Source organism: Rhagoletis pomonella, unplaced genomic scaffold, assembly GCF_013731165.1.
Source record: "Rhagoletis pomonella isolate Grant_MI unplaced genomic scaffold, Rhpom_1.0 Rhpom_scaffold_00014, whole genome shotgun sequence".
In the NCBI taxonomy this organism is placed as follows: domain Eukaryota; kingdom Metazoa; phylum Arthropoda; class Insecta; order Diptera; family Tephritidae; genus Rhagoletis; species Rhagoletis pomonella.
The window spans coordinates 19,422,942-19,440,104 of record NW_023458568.1 but is presented as its reverse complement, the minus strand read 5'-3'; positions in this window follow the sequence as shown (position 1 = coordinate 19,440,104).

The following is a 17,163-nucleotide window of genomic DNA, read 5'->3' as shown; positions in this document are numbered from 1 at the left end:
CTTCCGGTGGAAACACCCATATATGATTGAATATGATTGAAAAATTATTAAAAAGATTCGGTGCATTGTAGAATAACAATATGTATATTAGTTAAAAGTAAAAATTCTGTAGAATAGAGAAAAAATGAATTTTTGGGAGCACCGGGACGAATAAGTATTGAATATGTCCTTTTAAAACTTTATCCTTCAATATCCTTTCAAATTTCTAATATTTATTTTTGAAAAAAATATATGTCAAGGACTAATATATTAACAATCCCATCCTCGAATCTCGTCCTACCAACTTTATTAGTTTTAGATAAAATAATTTAACACTTCTCCTTATAAGATATTGATAGTTACAATATACATAAATGAAGATACTTTATTCATTATACTGTACAGCACTCGGCTGGGTACAACACCAAACCAATTTTATTTAAGAGATTGAGTCATAGGTAAAAAAAAAAATTTCTCCGTTTTTCGAAGTTAGCCTACGAAATCGAGATATGGGCCTTCGAAGTTCGAAATAGGACCTTTAGTACAAAATTATTTTTCATTATTATATGTAAACAACTAAAAAACTAAAAATATGGACGTAGTCCGCCTTTTGCTCTTATTTAAATGATATATAACTTTTTTTGTGCAAACTTATATTACAGGTGCTATAAGGGGTCAAATGTCAGGTCTTCGAAAAATTGCAAATCTTAAATTTCAAACAATTTTGAACTGATGTTTAAAAAATTGATATCGTTGTAAACATGATTAAATCCCATTTCTTCTGATATGCATATTTGTATACTTTGTATCTAAAAATTTTAGAAAAAAACATTCTTCGAAAAATTAAAAAAACCTTATATTTCAAACAATTTTGAACTGATGTTTAAAAAATTGATATCGCTGTAAACGTGATTAAATCCCCTTTCTGATATGCGTATTTGTATACTTTGTATGTAAAAATTTTAGAAAAAAACATCCAAAAGGAAGAAGTACCCTTTTTTATAAACAAATATTTTAAACAAAAAAATTACCAACCGATTTTTAAAAAATTTATATCATTGTAAGCGCAATTAAGCCCTTTTTCTTACGATTTGCGTATTTGTATACTTCGTATCTAAAAATTTTGGAAAAAAGTTAAAAGGAAAAAATACCTTTTGAAAAAGAAATTACAAAAAAAATACTTACCGGTTTTTAAAAATTTAGTATCGTCGTAAAGGCGACTAAACCCCTTTTCTTCTGGTATGCATATTTGTATGCTTCGCAAATAAAAATTGTAGAAAAAATACTTAAAAGCAAAAAATTCCTTTTTTTATAAAGAATATATTTTTTTAACAAAAAAATACAAATAGATTTTTTTAAAATTGGCATCGTTGTAAAGGATACCAGAAAACTTAAACAAAAAAATAATTAAAACATTTTTTCTCTCCATATAAACTCCTGCCCCCTGCCAAGGTAAAGTTTTAAAAGGACATTTTCAATACTTATTCGTGCTGGTGCACCCAAAATTTTTTTTTCTATTCTACAGAATTTTTCCTTTTATTTGATACCCATATTGTTATTCTACAATCCGAATATTTTGAAATTTCAAAGTCCTTTTAAAAAATTCCTGACGTCAGATAGAAAAACTAAAAACGCAGTTTTACTTCGGTATTTGTTATGTCAACATCGAATTGAATGAATCGCATGAAAGGTCTGAAACCTCGTTTGGTAGTAAACGGCTTGGAGAGGTCTCTCCCAATTCTGATGGAGCTGGTGGTATTGCTCAACGTTATTTTACTCAGCCATTTCAGTTTCGCGGGGATGCCTAATTCAGACATCACGGCGTATAGGCAACTCATTTTAGTGCTGTCCAAAGCGTTTTGAAGTCAACAAATAGGTGAGTGTCTATGTTTTTCTCGCGGGTCGTTTCCGTGATTTGGGGCATTATGAATACCTGGTCTATGGTGGATTTTCCAGGCCTAAAGCCACAATGATAAGGTTCAATCGGTTCGTTGACGGTGGGCTTCAGTGTTTTACACAATACGCTCGATAAGACCTTGTAACCTACGCTTAGAAGGCGTAGGTAATTGGCGCGAATGGCGGGGACGCCTTTCTTGTGAATTGGGTAGAGCACATTTATATTGCGGTAATCTGACCATATTCTGCTGTTTGGAAAATTTCTAGACAACACCACCCTGTGACTGCCAAACTGCTAGATAGTGTCTTCAGCTATTTGCAAATATTACTAAGTGGCAAAATTTGCTTATACCTATGGTCATTCCACAAAGCCCATAGCCAACGATATGTAATTCACAGATTTCACGGCACACTTTTGTATTCATTAGAGTGTGGAATTGCTTGCCTGTTGCAATGTTTAAATTCCACTAAATGAAATGAAGTCCATACTTAACTCGATACACAGGTAAAACCCTCCCCCGCAGATACTTCGTGCCAGTAAAACCACCAAGTACTCAGCAAATATGTATGTACAGACAATATTTATAAGCACCTGGAGTGCATGAATAAATGAAAAGGCCAGAGAAAAAATTGTAAAACCACAAAGAGTGTAAAGAATAGCAATCTGTGCAAACAAAACGATGGTCAAGATTACCATTGAAGGCAACTGAAGCACGGCCCTGCAGCTTTGGCCAATTGCCATTTGGGAATTTTCTTTATCTCAACAAAGTCCTTTTCAACTACAGATTGCGGTTTTCTTAATTTTCTGTTTTTTTCCTTGCTTCTCCTAAGTATTTATTTAAGAAAAAACTGTGCACTTGTTCTGGTATAGATAAACCGAACAGAAATTAATGTTTCCCATTTATGTATATGTACTATGTACGTATGTTTGTGGTATGTATACGGCTCTAGTTACGGAGAGTTTTATTATTAATTTACTGCTGCAAAATGTTTTGCTTTAAATGTTCTTTTTTCACTTTTTGTCTACGCAATTGGCGGAGCGTAAAGATAAAACTTTGTCCGCAAAGTAGTCCTTGCTACATACCTACTACGTTGAAAAACATGTGTAAGTAGCTAATGATAATGAATACTACTTACATTTAAAGCCCTTGACAGATAATAAAACCAGATATAGCTTTGCAGCACCAATTAACGCAGGTCGCAGTGAATCTTGCACAAGTATCTTTCTACTTAATTATGAAATCAGAATGCGCGAAAAATAAGAAAGCTTTTATCGGCCGCTGTGGCCGCTTTCACTCACCAGCACCTGGGTTAAAGCCCTGGTCAAAGCAACATCGCAAAAAATTTAGAAAAAGGTTTTTCTTAACAGTGGTCGTCCCTCGGCAGGCAATGGCAAACCTCCGAGTGTATTTCTGCCATGAAAAACAGCTTCTCATAAAAATACAATCGCCGTTCGCAGTCGGCGTAAAACTGTAGGTCCCTCCGCTTTGTGTGACAATATCAAGGCCCACGCCACAAGTTGGAGGAGAAGCTCGGCCAAACACTAACATATGTGTAGTATTATTATTATATGGAGGACATAGTTATACGTAATTTTCATAAAGTTTGCTACCTGTCAGACAATTTTCCTTTGTCTTATACTTTTAAATTTGGTCTAAGTAAGTGAGCTTCAACAATTGTCCCGCTTCCTGCAAAGGAAATGGTATCCCTTCAGTTGAAATTAACCCACATTTTTTCGCATTTCTCACCTCTATGATCAACTCATAAAATCGAAGCCAAACTACTTCTCGTCCCATGTACCGCTAAGTAAAGGTTGCGTGTTCCGACTTGGCATTAGCGCTGTTGTAAAGCCTGCGTCGCACAGTGGGATTTCAGCGGAAAAAATTCAGTTTTTTCAATATTAATTCTTATATTTGGATGGTTTAACCTTATAAATCAATACTAGAGTGCCAGTTACCGTCGAAATTCGACAGTTTTTTCTAGTTTTTAGGAGCTTTTCAGAGTTTTTCTAACTTAACACGTAGCAAAACTTATACGGTACAAATTAACTTACCGGAAAATCTTCTGCTTTGGAACTAAAACGTAACTAAATTTTTTTGAAGTGAAACTTCTTAGGCGGCGGTATCGCAAAAATGGAGAGTAAAATTTGTAAAACTGAAAACGTTACATGAGTGAGAAGGAAGATATAGGTAGCATGATAAAAAAAGAAGGTAGTTTCGTTGTCACTTTTCGGGCCCGTATTAACTACCTGGCAATTAAGCAGATTGTGACATCTCGTGCTGCCATACCTAGTCCTCAATAATCATTTATTTATTGTAAAAAAAAAATATTTACAAAATTAAAAGGAAATTTGTCTTCGATATGCGCAGTAACGAAAATTTAAATTCAAGATATGATAAATATTATAGTTATGGACGATAGGAGGTACTCCCGATAGAACTGGCACTCAGAGTCTGAAAGTAAGTAGTGCGTTAAGTGCAGCTTGGCCGTCACGTTAACTCCTTCAGCTCCACCTATTAAAGCCCTTCCGAAAGGCCTTCCTGAGAGTCAAGAGGCCTTCCACTCTAGATTCCTTTCACCTTTATTTTTTGTATGGAGTAGCACAAATTGAAGGGCTTCTTCTTTCGCTACCCATGGAAGGCCTTCCAGAAGGGCTTTTATAGGGCTTACCTCAGAAGGCCTTTTTGAGGAGTTATTTCAAAGTTGCTTCTTTAATTTATAAAAATCATACATCTTTAAAGTATATACTTAAGGTTTATATCAAATATGTGTTATTGCGGCTTAAAATGTTTACTGAAATTCATTTGTAATGCTAAATAAAATAAATTTATTTATTCGGGTAAATTGTAAATGGATAAGCCCTTCTAGAAGGCATGTAAGCAAGCACTTTTTCAGCCCTTCTTAGGCAGGCCTCTTAGAATGGCTTTACTTAAGAAGGCCTACCTAAATTATCTTCTGGGTAATTTTACAACAAAGGACTTGTAACCAGGGCTGCCGTTTTGGTAGAATTCTACCAAAACTGGTAACATTTACCTTCACGAATTTGAGTTGGTACCTTTCTGGTAAGTTTTTAACTTCTGCCGAACTTTTTCAAACATCTTTAGAAATAAAATTACATTTTCTATTATTTGCCATTATCAAGTTCCCTTTTTTATACCCGAGCGCAATTGTGTCCAAGCGTATTTTAACTTTGTTCACATAACGGTTGTTTGTAACAGGCAAAAAGAATCGAGATAGATATAGACAAATGTATACATAAATGATCAGAATGAAAAAAAAAAGAAATCGATTCAGCGGTGACTGTCTGTCCGTCCGCCTGTCCGACCGTCCGTTCGTCCGTCCGTCTGTGCACTGATAACTCGAGTTAAAACTGAGATATCTCAACGAACCTTGGTACCTTGGGCAAAATCGGACAATAACCACACCTACCTACCATATAACGGTAATTTTCAGATATACGAAAACTGCGATATTTTAGTAAGTACTGAAGATTATTTACTCAAAATTGATACTTACAATAATTTTGAGACGAAAAATATAATAGAAATATTATAAATTTTTGGAAAATGGGCATAGCCACGCCCACTTATGGTTACATGTGTATATCTTGGTAACCGCTGCACTAATTTCTTCCAAACTTGGCACAGTTGTTGGCCTTGATACAGCATATCAAATGGCCGTACATTTTCAAAATCGGACAATCCCATATAACGGTAATTTAGAGAAATACGAAATCTTTGATAAATCAGTAAATATTAAAGCTGAGTTATTCCAAATTGATGCTTGCAACAACTCTTTACCAAGAAATACGTTTATGATGAAATTTCGGACAATGGATGTGGCACCGCCCACTTATGATCACATATACATATGTATCTCGGTAACCGTTCTGCCAATTTGTACCAAACTCCGTATGGTTATATAAAAGCAAAACGTTGGAAATTACTGAAATCGGACTAAAATTACGGGCGCTTTTCATATAACGGTAAATTTCAGAAATGCTTGAAACTTCAATATTTCGAAATTTAAGGACGCTAATTTACTCAAAATTGATACACCCCGGTTTACCATGTAGCGGTAGTTTTCGGAAAGGTGAAAAACATATTTAATACTTGCGCCGGGTATTTAATGTTCGGCTCTGCCCGAACTTCGAATTTCTTACTTTTTTACTCTTCAATTTAAGTCTGAATTGTTGTAAATGAGCATTTCAATTAATTAATTCGTACCACCTGGCAATTCGGACACTTTCATATTCTTAAGAAAAAGTTAATTTTCGTGCCAAGTCTATTCTGTGCGTGCATTTTAGGGGAGCGTTCATGGACAATTATGGGCAAGTAGCAGTGAACCAAACTCGTGGGGAATTCCCCGATTTGCGGGCAATTTCATTTTGAGTGGGGAACCGGGGAATGGGCTGTTTTTTGTGGAGAATTTCAGCTCGTTCAATTCTAGTATAATAAAGTTTCAAATGGCCAAAAGTTACCGTTGATTTTTTAGAATTTCGTTTGTTGCATTTGCTTTCATATAACGAATAAACATAATTTATTGTCATATGGAAAAAAACTGCAAAAGCTTCGGCAAAAAATTCTAAGATGAAAATTTTTAAACACTTGAAACTTGCACTTAATTATAATAGAATTGAGTGGGCTGCGAAACGGCATACTCAAGATCTTTCTAGAAAATCGAGTTAAATGGCTCGAAATTTTTACGAAAGTTTGTTGACTTTTTTTTCAAAAATTACCGTTGATTTGTTTGGATTTCGTTTTTCGCATTTGCTTTCATATAAAGAATAAACATAAGTTATTTTCATATAAAAGAAAACCGCAAAAGCTTCGGCAAAAAATTCTAAAACGAAAATTTTTAGACACTTGAAACTTGCACTTTATTATAATAGAATTGAGTGGGCTACAAAACGGCATACTCAAAATCTTTCCAGAAAATCGAGTTAAATAGCTTGAAATTTTTACGAAGTGTGTTCAATTTTTTTCAAGTATTGCACAAAGTTTCAAACTTGGATTTATGCGGTATTTTTCAAATTAAATAACAAAATAAAATTATTGGTACGACTACTACTTTTTCGACCACTGTATGTAAATACATGCGTAAATATTATATAAACATTTTTTATTATTTATTTTTTAGCTTACTTTATAAAAGTACTAGCTGTACCCTGCCACGCTTTGCTGTGGCATATTCCTGTTACAATTTAATAACGAAACAAAGCATACGTTTCATATGAGTTTGATTTTGTAATAAGTAATTGTGTGCACACATCATATCAAGGATATCTGGTTTGCCGACATGGGTACACGCAACATCTGAGAAGCAATCCGCATCTAAATGTAAACCATACTTTTCCAAAGGTTGACCTTGAGCATAATTGAGTCCTGGAAGTCTGGTGAAAGAGCAGACCAGCTCAAGCAACGACTGCTGTCAATACCACTATTATTTAGTTGAAAGACATCCTTGTTCTTCGCAGCAAGAATAGCTCGTTCACTAAGCCAGTTCCTATAATTAATTTTCTTAATAAAAAAACATTTTTTCGATCAGTTCTCCTTTCTATATTTCTATGTTGAAAAAATTATCAAGCAATAAAATTCGTCTTAATCTCTCATTGACTGGTAGCTTTCCGTTCCCAATGTCCAGTAATCATCGCAAAAATACCTCGGCTGCAGTGTATGTATGTATGTTCGTCTTGTCGCAATGTTGACTATTTCAGGCAAGCATTTATCTCGTCCGCTAGTGTTAGTCGGGAAACTACAGACAATAGTTGCGTTCCCTAACTCACAAGAAGTTGCAAGAGTTTACAGAATTTTACCAGAAAATGTTCCCGTACTTGATTCTCTGGTAAATTAGGGAAAAATGGGAGAGTAAAATCGGCCCTCTCTTTGTCAGAAGTTGCAAAATTTTCCACGAAGAGTTTTTGCTGGTACAATCTTGTAAAGTGTCAAACCATCAGCTTTTCAAATGATTTCAAATTTCAATAAGCAACAACAAAAGTGCATCTGCATTTTCACCTTATTAAATATATCCGAGTGAAGAAATATCAATTTTTGTAAGTATTTTTGTTAATTTGCTGGTATATTTGAGCAAAATTTAGACGATCGCCAAAAGATAAAAAACTGTTATGCAAACAAAAAATGGTGCCCACGGTGTATTTGACAGTTTTACCAGTTTTTACCCGAATAGCGTTCCCGTATTTTTTGGTTTTTCTCTCTTTGAGAGCAATTTTGCTTTTTGACAGTTTTACGGGTTTTATCCAGAAAAGTATAGGAACGAATCAAATGTTTGCCCAAAATCTCCTGCGAGCAATATCAATGCTTTCCTGAATAGTTGAACGTTTCCACGCAAATCCCGCAACAATCGATGAAGAACCTCGAGCGATTTTTTATGTGCCATGGTGGACTCATCCCAAACAATGAGTTAAAATTTTTGTAATACTTTTTCCATACGGGATGCTCTGGAAATATTGCACGTGGGAGTTTCGATGATTTATATGTTCAATGGCAGCTCAGGAGTTCAATTAGCAATGCTTCCAATGTAGCAGCAATTCCAGACGAAGTTATAGCTAAGATAATGTAATATTTTGATCGAACCGTTAACAGAATCCATCTGATAAGGAATGTTTTCCTAGTCCCTCCTGACGCATCCAAAAAGAAGATCCCCCAACTTTGTAATTTATCATTTGCCTCTTCTTATTTGGGGCTGTAACCGCATACGCGAGTTTGGCCGAGTTCGACAAAGCACGCCAGTTGTTTCTCTCTGTGCCAACTGATACCAATTGGAAATGCCACGTGGAGCCAAGTCCTTTTCCACTTAGTCTCTCCATTGCATTGGGGTCTCTCTCTTTTTCTGCTACCACCAGCGGATTGCGAGTTGAATACTTTCAGACCTGGAACATCAGTTCCTATTCGAACGACATGGCCAAGCCAGCTGAGCCGCTCTATTTTCATTTGCTGCACTATGTACATTTCGTTGTAAAACTCATACAACTCATCGTTCCATAATCTACGGTACTCCCCGTCGCCAACGCGTAGAGGCCAGTAAAACTTCCACGAGATCTTTCTCTCGAATACTTCAGAGCCGCCTAATCGAATGTTATCATTGTCTAAGCTTCTGCGCCATATAACAGCTCGGGCATGATGAGTGACTTATAGGGTGTGGTTTTTCTCCGTCGAGAGAAGACTTTACTCCCGAATTGCCTACTCAGTCTAAAGAATCAAATGTCGGCAAGAGTGATTCTGCGTGGGATTTCCATGCTGATATTTTTATCGGTGATAATGCGTTCCCTAGTAAACGAAATTCTCCACTTTACCATTATTTTATGACAGGAGATACTACTTCGTCTTGTCCTCGTTTGCCACCAGGTCCATTAGCTTTGCTTCCTTATCCAGCTTGGAAAAGGCAGAACAGACTTCGCGATTTCTGTTATCGATGATGTCGATGTCATCGGCACACGCCAGAAATAACACGCTCTTTTAGAAAATGTTCCTGTATGGTTCAGTTCCGCAGCTCTTATTATCTTAATATTTGCAGCATGCGATGGTGAATACCCTTCTGCTTTCGCTTTAATTTGGGAATCTTTGATCGGGAATAGGAGTTCACAATAGTCATAATCACAATAATATTTTCTCATGTTATTCAAAATTTCTTTACTCGCACGTACTTAGTAGGCTATGGCGACCCCAAACGAAATTGTTTACGATTAAAAGTTAACTGATTTATATTGCTAGGGAATGGTGCCAACAATTTTAAGTTTTCATTAAGTTTTCTTTCATTGGATAGTTTTTTTTTTTCGTTACTCTTTTATCATTTTGTTATTTGTTTCAGTAGTTTTTAACCGACTTCAAAAAAAGGAGAAGGTTATCAATTCGTCGGAATATTTTTTTTTGTGTATGTTACCGCGTAACTTTGGACCACGTCACCGATTCCCAGATGATCCCATACTAATTTGGTTGAGATCCTATCATTGGATCATGAAAAAATTACCGGTACTATTAAATTTTTATATGAGAATTGAAGTCGGTTGTGTTTTGTGCTTACAAATTACTTGTTTATTAATTTTTTACATTAAATAAATTGTGTACCAGCTCTTCGTTGATAATATGATCACTTGGTTTGATAAGATGTTGTAAATTCTATATTTATTTAAACTTTTCAGATTTTGGATAAGTGAAAATATTTAAAAAATTTCTCTAGTAAAGCTTTCCCAAACACTTTTCGTTTGGAACCAGTTATGTAATATTTAATTTAATTTCAATATTTTCAGTCTTCCCGTTTAGGTAGGTAATAATCCTATTAAAACTATTTCCAAATCAAGATTTTTCATATACCTTTCGTTTGGCACCCATGTTGTACCTCAATATATTTTCGATTGCAAGTCTTCTTAAAACCCTTTAGTTTGATACCCACATTGCAATATTTCATTTATTTAATTGGATTGACGGTCCACCTTAAAGCTTAATAATATACATATGTACGCACACATGTACAAATGTATTTATTAGAAACTGTTATAAACTTTTCCCGCCAAATTAACTATCTTTTAACTTCCCCTCCTAACAGTTTTACTGCTTTGAGGTTGAACTCAATTCTATTTAAAAGAGCGCGGATATTTTCCCCTATTCAACCAGGAACGACCGTCAGCCGCCACCTATCGCCCGTATCCGCTTTACATTTGTACATATCCATACATAAACAATGTTAATAAAACATATTTCACAAAGGACTAATTTTTCGTTGGTTTATTTATTTTATCGCTTTATATTGGTGCAACATACTAAGCTATCGAGTTCATATTTTCAAAAAGGTGGCAACTCTCCTCAAAAATATTTCCAACAGTCATCTACCTTAAACCTCTTTAATTTAATACCTTTATTTTAATAGGGTCATTTATTTTATCAATTATGCAAACTGAGTTAAATTTTCAAACCGGTGGCAACCCTCCTCAAATATATTTTCGGCTGTAAACCTTCCTAGGAATCTAAAGCTTATTACCGACATTTCAATATTTCACTTAAATATTTAGTCAATTTAACAGAGTTAAAGTTTTCAAATAGGTGGCAGACCTCTTCAAAAATATTTCCTACAATCATCTTTCTTAAACCTCTTTAATTTGGTACCTATATTGTAATATACCATTTGTTTTATCAATTAAATTTAGTTAGATTTTCAACCAGGTGGTAACCCTCCTCAAACATATTTTCTGTTGTAAGCCTTTTTAAAACTCTTTAGTTTCGACACCCACATGGCAATACTTCATTTATTTTATAAATTTAGTTGAAATAAAATTTTCAAATAGGTTGCAACCCTTCAACAGTTATCTTTCTGAAACCTATTTAATTTGACACCTACATATATAATAAGTTATTTATTTTATTAATTAAATTGAATTAAATTTTCAAACAGATAACAACCCTCCTCAAACATATTTTCGACTGTAAGTTTTCTTAAAAATCTAAAGTTTGATACCCAAATTACCGTATTTAATTTATTTTATCAAAATATCTATTATGGGTCGCAGCGGTAAACTCACTGCTGTGTTGCATGGAGGGGGGTGGCTGTAAGGTTATTGCGTATGCGGATGATCTTGCACTAACAGTAACAGGTCTATTCTGCAAGTTACCGAAGATTTTGTAACCGGAAAATTGTATTACCAATAAATGTTACCAGTTCTTGTCACCGCGATTCTAGGTACGTTGGTAATGCAGTTAAAATTTTCAGCAATTCAGCTATGAAGTATTGTGCAAATCCTGGCATTGCATATTTCACGGGGCAATAATTTGTTACCAGCTTATGAGATGGTAACAAAATTTACCGGTTACAAGAGTATACAGAATGCGAAAAGGGTTTAAAAGTTGACAGGAACCTTATTTACCGGTTACAAACTTTTTATTACCAGTGCAGAATAGACTTGTAAGTGGGAAATTTCCACAGACCTTATGTGACATTAAGCAGGTAAAACTGAAGGAAGTCGAGAGTTGGACAAAAAATAACGGGTTAGGGGTAAACCCAAACAAAACAGAACCTGTACTATTCACGAGAAGGTACAAAATCCCCCCATTGATAACACCCAGGCTGGCACAGACCACACTAAAATTAAGCGATTCTGCTAAATACCTGGGGATAGTCCTAGATAGAAAATTAAGCTGGACTCAAAACACCGAGGAGCGGGTGCGGAAGGCCACGGTTGCCCTATACAGCTGCAGGAGAGCAATCGCCCAAAAATGGGGTTTAACCCCGAAGCTAGTGCACTGGATATACACCGCCGTGGTGAGGCCCATACTTCTGTACGGGGTAGTAGTATGGTGGCCAGTGCTGGAGAAAGAAAGCGAGTGCCCAGCACTATGCAGGAAAAGACAGAAATTCCTAGGTATAGGTCTTCTAGACGATCTAGGCGCAACTGCTAAGTTGGGAATACGGCAGCTGCTAAGGTTCGCAGACTCCACGAACTGGTTTAAGGAGTAGGGGTTTTCGGATCCATGTGGTATCACAATGGGCCCTGATCGGGCCTAAGTGTGCTGGCGCCCTCTGGGCTTAGCAGCCACTTCAACCTAACCTAACCTAACCTAAGCCTTCTTAAAAGTCTTTAGTTTGATACCCACATAGCAATATTTCATTTACTTTGTCAATTTAACTGAGTTAAAATTTTAAAATTGGTGGCAACCCTTCTCAAAAATATTTCCAAGAGTTATCTTTCTTAAATCTCTTTGAATTGATACCCATATTGTAATATTTAATTTATTTTGTCGATGTACTTTAGTTAAATTTTCAAACAAAACCCTCAAAAAACATACTTTTGGCTGTAAGCCTTCTTAAAATTCTTTAGTTTGACAGCCACTTGGCAATATTTTATCATTTTGACTGAGTTAAAATTTTCAAATAGGTGGCAACCCTCCAATTTTTTGCGATATCATTGGTTCTGGCATTATACCGAACAATATAAAAAAAGATTTTCAAATCGGTTCAGCCGTTCTCGAGTTTTGACGACCGTGACATACGAACACAACATTTTTATTAATATACATAGACATAGATGATTTGGTAAATGAATACATAGATTAATTACATTTAAAAATAAAATAAACAGAAGACCAGCAATATATCAAAATACATTCAATTTTTGTGTTTTTTTTTTGTAAATAAGGAGATATCTATGGGTGGTAAATTTCATGAAATTTCGGACAAAATCGGGGAATTTCATTGTCAAAGTCGGGGAATTCTCAAAAATGAGTTGACTACCCTGATAAAAAGGTTTTGATAAAGAGGTTTTCTTGAATATTAAAAATATTATTATACACAAACTTTGTTTCTAATATGAATGTAAAAAAATGTGCACCAAATATAATACATGTTACTGAAATTATCTCAAACCAAAGTATGTATTTTGTTTCTTTTTTTATTGTTATTTACTAACTTATTTCATTTGTATTAAAACGATTAAAAATTAAGCATTCGTTATGATTTAAATTTTTGGTAAGCTTTGGTAACTTTGGGAAAATTTTGGTAAATTTTTTAATGCATTGTAAAAATCTTGGTAAGCAAAAAACTTTTTAAGCGGCAGCCCTACTTGTAACACTTGAACTTCATTCACACGTACACGGTTGCAATGCCTTTACATCAGAGTGGGGCAGCTTCGGCAGAGCATTTTTGTATTGTGCGTGCAATTGTTGTCGCGGTGTGCGTGCGAACAACCCAGCAGTGAAAGACCAAACCAGTTAGAAAAAATACTAGTTCATTTACTAGTACGTGCCTAATGGTCTGATTATGCATACTTCGCATAACTTCGCACAACTTCGCATAAACTTCAAACTGTAATTACGTATGTACTTTGTATGTATTTTGTATGTATTCCATTACCCAGAAATTAGCAGAACTTTCAAAAACTTAGCGATCTGTTGAGTTTAGATTTTGCTTCACATTTTCTTAAGTTACACTTTTAGTGCACTGGTACAAATAGTTGTGCGGAGTTATGCGAAGTATGCATAATCAGACCCTTACAGTTCGACAATTTCGAAGAACTTAAGCGTTCAGCGACATCTGCCTTTGAATGGGCAAAGCCGAAAGTAAAACGCAATTAATTAATTTTCTTATAAGCGTCGGCTGAAGCGTCACGTGAAGACTACTCATGAACGAAAGACACAAGATCACGCCTTCCCGAAAGAAAGAAAAAGGTTATTTTCTAGCTCTTGAAATCTCGACGCCATCTTTGTTGTAAGAAGTAAACAACGAAGAGCACAAAAAAAACCGCGTAATACCGCGTAAAAAGCCACCACCAAATTGTAAACAACGAACAAATGTAAACAAACGGCTAATGTCAAAGTCGCTCAACTTTTTTCCTAAAAGCGATTATAACGGGCTACTAAGAAGGCATGATCTTGTATTTTTGGTTCATGAAGACTACTGGTTCTGGTTCTGAGCAGGGATGAAAAAGTAGGTACAATTGTACCTTTTCCGACGTTCGATGACTTAAAGGTACATTACGTACAGTCACTAGATTTTAGGTACAATCATCTTTTGATCAGATGCATTTTTAATTTTATTTTTCTATTTCCTTTACTGTGCTAATATCTTGGCTTGAAGGCACGGGAGAAGCTTCGCTTTCATTTTGAGGAATAAACAATTCTAAAGAAAAGTGGTCAAAGGAAAGAAATTAAAAAAATCATATTATGTATACGAAAAATTAACACTTTACTTAGCTATCCTCAAATTCGTAATTTTTTTCTATCAATTTTAACGCTTATTTTCACTAAGTCAAATTCAATGGCATTTGCGGTCAAATGAGTGAAAACAAATTATCAAATGGGACTAAAAAATGGCCTTTTGATTGATTTAGAGCAGAATAGGCCTTCGGGCGTGTACGTGCGCTGCTAAAGCGGCTATTTGTAAGTTTTTGGCCCATAATATCATCGATAAAAGTAGGGATAAAGGAAAGAAAGTTGTGTAAAATATATCGAAAAATTTTGTTGTCAAAATATGACATAATGAAAACCAGCCTTTATTCGTCCATACAGTCCAGTGTCTAGGATATCTTCAAATTTCATATTTTCTTTAGATGATAATAGCTATTTGACCCATATTCGCTTTTTGACTTCTGGAAATATATTTAAAATGCTTCCGAAGTTACTTTCAGTAATTTGATTATTTTCTCTATTCTTGCTGCACCTATTAAAAGGAATCGGATAAGTTAGCAGACTTTTCCTGTTGTTTTATAAAAAGCTGGATAAGAAGTATACTTCGAAAAGTGTGCTTTTTGTCTTTTTTGCCAATATTTTTCAGCTGTCAAAATTAGACAAAAACAACGCTTCTCCGCTTCCCATTAGACTATAGTCTATAGATATAGCTATAGATATAGGCTCAGGTAAAAAAAAACCCTAATCATGTTTAAAGTACATCCATCTTTTGTATTCATGTTTTAAATGACTACAAATGAATGATGTTACAATTTTTAGGTACAATCTGTCTCATTTAGGTACATGTATTTTATGATATTAGGAACAATCTGAAATTTCCATTTTTCATCCCTGGTGCTGAGATTGCAGCTCAGAGGCCGCTTGGGGGTGGTTAAGATTTTTAAAGTTAAATTAATGTAAGGAAAAAATAATTACATATTTCAATTGAAATATAAATCAAAAATTTTTAAATCTAATTACATGCAGAAAAAAGCATACATAAGAACATGGGAAGAAATGCTTGGCCACAAAATAAGAAATCAAAAAGAAATATTTTTTTTAAATTAAATATAAAATTTAAAATTAAAACCCTAAGTAAAAAAAGTTCTTAAAAAATAAAAAAAAATATAGAAAGTAAGTAGTATTTCCCGTAGCTGCATTTAAATATTCAGAAAGATTACGCCGACAGACCCTGCGCCGGGGGCATCTTCGACTTTAAAAAGAATCTACCCATAAGACAGATGCCAAGGAACATAGAAAACCATGAAGCTACTAATCTCATCATGCCATCTACTCAGCACAGTGGCGTAGCCAGGATTTGGCGAAGGGGGTATTAAAAAAAATTTGCATCGATAACTTAAAGTTGTGATACACAATGGCTAGAGGCGTCGCACTATAGGCAAAACACGAGTTTTTTTTCAAAATCGTAGATATTCGCTTAGAAAAGAGATAATGGAATGAAAATTTTTTATCGTTAAGATAAATGAGCATATAACATAGGAAAACTATAGAGAAGTTACAACAACAATAACTTAACCCTCAAAATACCGTTCAAAATGTCACTTTTTTAAATTTTGGATTTTGGCTCCCATTCCACTAGAAAACACTATAATTAATACACCATTAGCACTGTTTCTGAAAGATTTCTCTTTATTTTATCTTAAGACTCGATTCTTGGGACATTGGATGCTGTACCCGAGTGGCCAGATTGGAAAAGAAAAGCTACCTTTAAACTCTAATAACTCGTAAACTATCAGCTTTTACAAAAAAATGTATATAACAAAAATGGTTGTACTGGTCGATATCTTTACGAAAGTGCAGCATTTAACCCTTTAATGCAGAGTCTGTCATATATGAAACGCTTTTTAACCCTTTCAAGGCAGAGGCAAAATGGTTCTCAATATGTTATCAACGTACTCTTTATTTATTTTTATTTTTTATTTATTTTTATTTTTAGTTTAATTTTTTTATTTAATTTAATTTTAATTTTTTTTTTTTTCTATTATTATTTTACTACGGAAAAATTTTCTACGATTAATATCTACGTCAACATGAGAAAAAGCACGTTCAAAAGCATATTGAGAACCGTTTTCCTCTGCCTTGAAAGGGTTAAAAAGCGTTTCATATATGACAGACTCTGCATTAAAGGGTTAAATGCTGCATTCCATTATCTCTTTTCTAAGCGAAGATCTACAATTTTGAAAAAAACTCGTTTGTTTACTTAATTAGTTTAGTTAATTCCAATGATTTGAAACGTACTCGTAACGCAATCTCAATCAGAGTCGATATAGGAAACGCGACAGTTAGTACGGCAAAGAAATTGAAACGTATGTTGAAGAAAGTCGGACTAGCAAGAAATATACATATAGATCCTGTTTTTTGTCCCTCTGAAAGAACTTTAAAATTCTATAAAAATTTCTTATGTTTTAAATGCAACCGTGGACACTAGCTGGCAGAGAAACTTGCAAGTTCCTGCAAATTTGCGTTCGTGCAGAAATTTGCAAGTTTCTCTACTTGAGAGAGAATTTGGGAAAATTTTTTCTTACTAACTGATATTTTGAGTGATAATTTTCGCTGGATTTTCGACGAACAAACCTATTGTCTTCCTAGAGAGTTTTGC